Here is a 7385-nt window from a genome sequence, read left to right on the forward strand (position 1 = left end):
TTTGAAATTAAAATTACAGCTGTAATTTTTTTTTATTTTTGAGTAAAAGTAGATAAAATGACAAAGGACTAAATGGTAAGTTGGTTTCATTGACATGATATAACATTGAAATTTGAATGATCATGATCGAATTATCATGATTCACGGGAGAAGCGCGCGGGTATGTTATCTAAAAACAATGCATCTCTTCTGAAAGGTCCGGATTTGGTGCACTTATTAGTCCCTGCTTCCGGCATAGCAGGACTATAGCGATAGATCAGCGATATATTTCATATTAATTCAAGGGTACTGTTACATTTAACCAATGTTTTAAAAAAAACATATTGTGGTTTTTTTGTTTTGTCTAAAGTTTTGTTTTGGAGGTCTTATTGCTGGGATATCGATTGATTTCATATTAATACGCCGTACTGATCCATTTTATCCAAAGTTCTGTGATTTTATATATAGCTGGGGCAATGTTGCATAAACCTTTGTTCAAAAGGTTTGAAGTGGTGATTACACCTGTTACTGCTGGCTACCACGATTATTTACCCCTGTCGCCCATGGCCACTGCCTACTACCACCGACTCTCTACTTAAAGCAATTGAAGCAGACATCAGCCTCATTGCAAAGCCATTGAAGCAAACAATAACCGCATTGCAAAAAGTTGCAGTAGAAGAAGAAGTGCATCCAATCTAGAAGGAATCAGACCAAAAAATAATTGATTGGTAAGCATAAACTCGCCATGAACTATTATACCCTTTGATTGCAAGAAAAATGGTTTCCCCTGTATATTTATTTCTGTGTCTATTTATTGCAGATGATATTATTGGATTTCTACAAACTCACCTGTAGAAAAAGCGTTGAAGCGGCAAAGTTCACATCTAAAGCCTGCTATTGCAAGCACTAGACAAAGTTCAGGTCTAAAGCCTGGTATTCCAAGCACCAGACAAAGTTCAGGTCTAAAGTATGTTATTCTGATTCTTCCAACTGCATCAAAAAGGAGAAAAACATACATTTTTTTAGTAAATTTTTTAATGTTTCTCCATAAATTTCTGAATGTTTTTATGCATTTTCTAGCATTTCCTCCCTTAAGTTCTGCATAAACTGAAACAAAAGATTTATTCGACAGGGCTCAGTCAAGCTTACCAAGCAATAAATTTCAAAACCCCAAAAACAGAGAAGCTCTAAATCTCTGTAAAATTTCCAGTTTTATCATGGTGTATGGAGCTGAACCCTCTAGTTTATGTTTTGTAAATGTTATCTACCTTCATGAATATATAAACAATAGCATTTTTTTGCACCATGTTCTGTAAATTCATTTCTCATTTTTACCACACAAACACTATGTTTTAACTTGATAGTAAAACACTGTAAAAATTTCAGAAATCATAGCTACGGAGCGAGGACAAGTTTTTCACTGATACTTTTTCTTGCAACCGATCAGGATAAAATACTGAAGACTCAAATGAACGGGACATAGATGAAATCATGTAATGCCTTCCATGCGCACAATTATTCAAAAATAGCAAAGGGAGCATACCTCGGTACGAACAACCCTATGTCGTATGAACAACCCTATGGGTTTCCTTGACAGGGATCTCTTTGCAATTAACTGCGTTGGAAACTGCGGGTGATGTCTTCAAAGCCTTACAGTCCTGCTGCACTCCATTATCCAAATAATTCAACGAAGAGCCATAGAGGCTCAGCGTACCATCTTTTCGAAACGAAATGCCGGAATACCCGAACGGACCGCTCGACAGAGTGCCCGACAGACTATCTTTTCGAAATGAACTGCTGGAATACCCGAAGGGGGGGCCGCTCGATAGCCTATCTTGCGAGAAATCATTGCCATAAAAATGGCAATCAGCCTTCAGCTCCTTCTTCGGCTTTCTCAAAAATGCGAAGCAGCTACAGCAGTCCACTGCGTCGGCATCCAGCTCGGACAACGTCAGGCTGGATGTTTGCATTTCTTTTGCAAACATTACTAGAACCTGCAATCATGGATATTTGTTGTAAATGTCTCAGAACTACAGCGGATCAAGATTGGAACCTAGGGACTGGTTTTTTTACCGTTGGCCATGGTTAGATAGATTGTCTAATAATGGATTGCTAGACAATTGAAATATTTTGGACCATTCGATCTCACCGTTTGTCAACCGCCTGAACTGTAAACATATTCTTTTATTTGCACTGCCGCTTCCTTCCACTCCCCCTGAACTGTAAACATATTCCTTTATTTGCAATGCCGCTTCCTTCCACTCCGCCTGAACTGTAAACATATTCCTTTATTTGCACTGCCACTTCCTTCCACCATGCCGAAACGCTGGTTGTGGGAGCTTCCTGTTCTCAGTGAAGGAGGTTTTATGATTTTTGAATTGAATGCGAGGCCACTGTCAAGAATCGCGCTGGGGGTCTGACATTGATGGGCCAGAACCCTTGGGGGCACGTGGGCTTCATGCAAGCCCCCGCATGCTTACCAACAAGTTTTCCGTTGATTGACGCCACATGTTTATGTAGTGTTGCAGGTTCAGGTGGATTGCCAATGTATTTGTCTTTGGTAGCTGTGATGATAGGCTAAGTGCTATTAGTGAGACTCAGTAACCCGAGCTCCATCTATGCGGTGCTCCTTCTAAATGTGCTTACTTTTGAATTTGTCTAGTCAAATTATCAGACTAACTCAACACCCACCGATAATATGGTTGAAATATTATAGAATTTAACCATCGACAATTTAGCAAATATTTTGAAATCAAATCAAATCAAATGAATAACAATCAAATAAAATTTTGCAAGTGCCCATGCACTAACAATTTTTTAGTGGTCCCTGCACCACTAACGCTTCTACACAATTTATGAAATGCGACTTTCGATCGACGCCTTCCTCTGCACGTTTGCTTCAAATATAGAGTGGGACTATTACAAAAAAGGAACAAACGAGTTCTTATGTAATCTGTATTGCACACAAACATACAGATAGAACAACCAGATAATACAGATTTTCTTCAACCCTTCTAATGGAAAAGCTCTAAACCATCTAACAGGTAGACTATGGCAAAAACACAGCCTTACTTTAAAATTGTAGTAACCAAATTGCTATTAAAAAAAATCCAAACCTGACATGTTAATGAGACTCCGTCGTTAGTTAATATCCCTTAAAGTCAATCTGAGATAGTATATTTATGGTCTTACATTTTAGATTGTTTAAATCATTTCTCCTAAAACACCTGGACTTTGACATGTTCTTGAATGTTTCCCGAAAAGTATTTGACAGTTATGTAAATAAAGGTATTTGATAGGTGAATACAAATTTATACGTCTACATTTATTTGCATTAAAAATATGAAATTCACTATGAGCATTATAGTAAATTCATAGATACTGATGATCAAAATTTTCATAAGCAGCATGGGAGGTCCGCCAAAGCCATGGTAGCCACTTTCAAAATGAAAACAAAAGGTTATATTCTACTACAGAGGTCAGCCAAACTAGACAATTAAAAAAAAAATTGGGTCTTCGTGGAGGAAAAAAAGTAGATAAAGAAACTTATAAATTCCAAGTTCGAGACATGAGCCTTAAAGGAAAAATAGAACATAGCTCGATATTCTTTTCACCAGGAGAAGTAATTGACAGTGCTTGAGACTTTGCTTTATCAGTTAGTTGGATTCCCATTTTCCCTATGCCTATACTTTGGTCAAAATTTGAGGACTCTTCACCAGAGGCATTGCATTTTTGCTCAATTTCAGGTTGTCACACCCTAGCAAAACTAAAGAAGTTGTGCTGAGAATTCTCACTTACCAACTTTACATCTTGCAGATGGATTCCTCTGTTGACAGTGTCTAGTCAATGGCAAGAGAACATCGAAGCTGAAAGAGGAGTTTGGATATTTTAGTTAATGAGTTTTTCATATTTGCATTATGCCATTATATACATCATTTATTACTACATGATATAAAGACATGGAACAATTTAACATGCTTACTCATCAAAGGTGGCAACATAGGAAGCTTAGACAACATCTCTTGTATAAGAACCATAAATAGAGGAGAAAGCACTAGTGACATGGGCAAAGGCAGTATCTACCATAGGCATAGGCAATATCACAGGCAATTTTAATAATCATTTGAAGTTACCATTGATGGTCCAACAGTTTCCACACCAATGCGTGTATGTATAAATACTTAGAATTGTTGTGTATCCGAGGGAACTAGCAGTACAAGCACTGCAGTTCGGTATGTCTGTGAGAATTTCGTCATAATTACACGCAACAACGGGCATCTTAAAATAATAGGAATGCATCAAATACCAGTCATTGTCACCCTCAACTCCCTGTCCTGCACTGGAATTTTTGCAACACATGTTTTTTTGGCATATGGATAAAGATAGGCAGGGACTGCCGCTCCGCAGTTGCCCTTGTTAGGTCTAGTATCTGAGTTGTATGGAACCATCAATAATGCTTTACATTTATTAGTCCATAATACTTCACATTTATTAGTCAGTCAGGACAATATTAGTTCGGGACAATATTAGTTTGCTTAATTATCTTTAATAATAAAAATCATTATTTTATTGGCATATTCTAATGGTTTTTTTCTTTTAATAATTATAATTTCAAAGGTAAATTATTTCATATTTCTAAATATATATTTAATATAATTTTATAATTACTATATAAATTATTAAATAATATTGTAAAAATATAAATGAAAAATATTTACACATATTTACATTTAAAATTATTACATAAAGCTTTGCACCCATATTCAGTTTATGACAAACAAATATCACATGTGTTGTCTATGAATGATCTTAGTGTCTAGGATATAATATTATGTCGCTGACACTACCAAACCAAGAATCACAACAAAGCTATTTTGCAATGGGGATATAAACAACAATTAAATCTATTAATGCACAAAATATGCACAACTCTTTACACAATTTTGTACAATAACCCAATCTTCATTATATTAATCCAATTGAATAATACAAAAATTTAGGGCTCTCGTACTAGAGATATGGCCCTCAAATATGCAATGGTGCAAGGATACAAATACAAGATAATCTAACGATCTAGTTGATGTAGTCGATGATCACAACTTCTTTGACATATCTTGTACACCCATTGGTCCTTCGCTCACAATCTACAATACCTACCTCTATCAATGCTCCAAGTCCATCTAGCCACTAAATCTCGACTATCTAATCTGTTGTCATCTTGATCGTTTGTCCATCAATGCATCAACACATCAAGACTCATGTTGAGTTGTTCACAACTTTGTTTGTGAACAACTCACAACTGCCTACTGTTGCTCCTCATCTACTCAAGCTCTTCTTCCCACTAAAATCTTCCTGTGCTGCTCCAATGAAGAAGAACATAGGGTCGGAGGGATGTCAACTATCACCACGAAATGTGAATTCTTCAATGATGAACACAAACTCCAACAATTTTCTCCTCTAGCTGGCCAAAGCTCAGCTCCCAAACTGCCACTCCTAGCAACAACTTTTTTCCATCAAAGTGTTGCACATAGGGCTCCAACTTAGGCACTTTCAGGTTGCCCTACAACAGTCCTCAAGATGCCCAATATTTGTCCAACCATGGACTACCATCCAACTAGCATCTAAAACTTACACAAATACATCATATCTACACATACCTCATGATCAAAAGTGTTGGAGTATACTGATGTTGCTTGCTTCTCCTGGTTAGTGGATGTGGCACACTATTACAACCCTCACAAACTTACCCAAACATCTTGTTCACAGTGTTGGAATTTTGTCAGCGAAGGGGATCTCCCCAATATGAAGTCCCAAATAGGCCTCACACTATTTGGTGTAGGAATCCCATCTGGTATAAAGGTCTGATTGCCAAATCCTCAAAGATCTGCCTTGGCTCTAGCTATCAGCACAAGTGATTGATGCTTTGGTGTCTTCGAACAACAAGGTGAGTGTGCTCGATGAGTGTGTAATGAAACTGTGTCTAGTTTCTCTTACTGCAAAAAGCGGGAGAAAAGTGAGCCTCTAAGTGAGAGTTAATAGTACCACCCAGGAAGAGACACGCATGAACTAGAAGGACCTGTCTAACATTCAATAGAATAGTTCACAATAGATGTGATAGTCGATACAACCAATGAACAAGGGAAGATCCATCTAACATCTAGCAAAATAGTCTACAACGGATGTGACGGTTGTTATAACCGATGAGTAAAGAAAGGTATGTCTAGTATCCCTCGAAATAGTCCACAAGGATGGGACAATAGTGACAACCATTACAACACATTCCTAACAAGATAATCACTAAAATAACTGAAATAGTTCAACTATCTTAGTAAATGTGAAAGAAAACATGAAATACAAATGTTCATAGAATAGCCTTACAAACATTCATAAGTCATGCATGAAGAATGTCCTAGACTTAAAAGGATTATGTAATTAAGCAAAAGTTCCAAGAAACATGTTTACATTGTACATCACTAGCCTCAATAGTGGGACATTGGAGTCACTCCTTGCTCCTCAAAGAACTAGTTGGTCTCTCTAAGGCTTTGCAGGAGGAGCCAAGGGTATTTATAACCAAGGGTGATGCTTCCCCCTTGTGACTCTTTGACTACCCTCATGATTGTTCAACTTCCTATGAATTTTCAACTTACATGACTCTTCATATTCTTGTGTGTCCATTGGACTTTCACTTTACAATACATTTGATTTACAATATACATGGCCCACAATAGTGATGTGGCATATGACAACTCATGACATGACTTGACACGACACTGCTGACATGGACTGACTTGATGGTGTGGCAATGTCAAGTCACTATTGTTGCTGAGTGATAGATGTGTTCTTGGATATGCTTTCTCTTCTCCTCTGCATAGCTTGATGATGCAGGGCCTTCAATGATTTTCAGTCTTGGGAGGTGGTTGAAAAATTGTGTCCCTTTGCTTTCTCTTGATAGGTTCACTCATCCATTCAGCTATAAGTGAGTCTCTAGGCATTCTTCCCTCCTCCTTCTTCATCATCTCACCATGGCTTGATAGTGTACATGTTCCTGAAATTCACTCATGTTGGGATGAAATCAATCCGAAAACTCCATAGTCTAAGGTGATGCGTTACTATCCCTGAACTGAGCTTAGGACAAGTGACAAGTTATGGGAGAGGGCCCAATAACTGCAAATTGCGTATTTCTAGGTGACAGGGAGAGGGATTGATGACCGAGACTACGCATAGTGAAACTAAAGCTTGACTGAGGAACTTTTTAGCACAGTTCCCACTAGGGAGAAAAATTGTGCAATGGCCACTAGGAGTCAGGATTGTGCAGTTCAGGCAGACAATTGCTGATGCATGATGAGACCCTAGGAGAAAAATCTACGCAGTTTCAAGAGGCAAGGAGGATTTGTTTGCAAAGAGGC

Source organism: Pinus tabuliformis, chromosome 6 (genome assembly GCF_031772625.1).
Source record: "Pinus tabuliformis cultivar Carrire ecotype Pingquan chromosome 6, CPIR1, whole genome shotgun sequence".
In the NCBI taxonomy this organism is placed as follows: Eukaryota; Viridiplantae; Streptophyta; class Pinopsida; order Pinales; family Pinaceae; genus Pinus; species Pinus tabuliformis.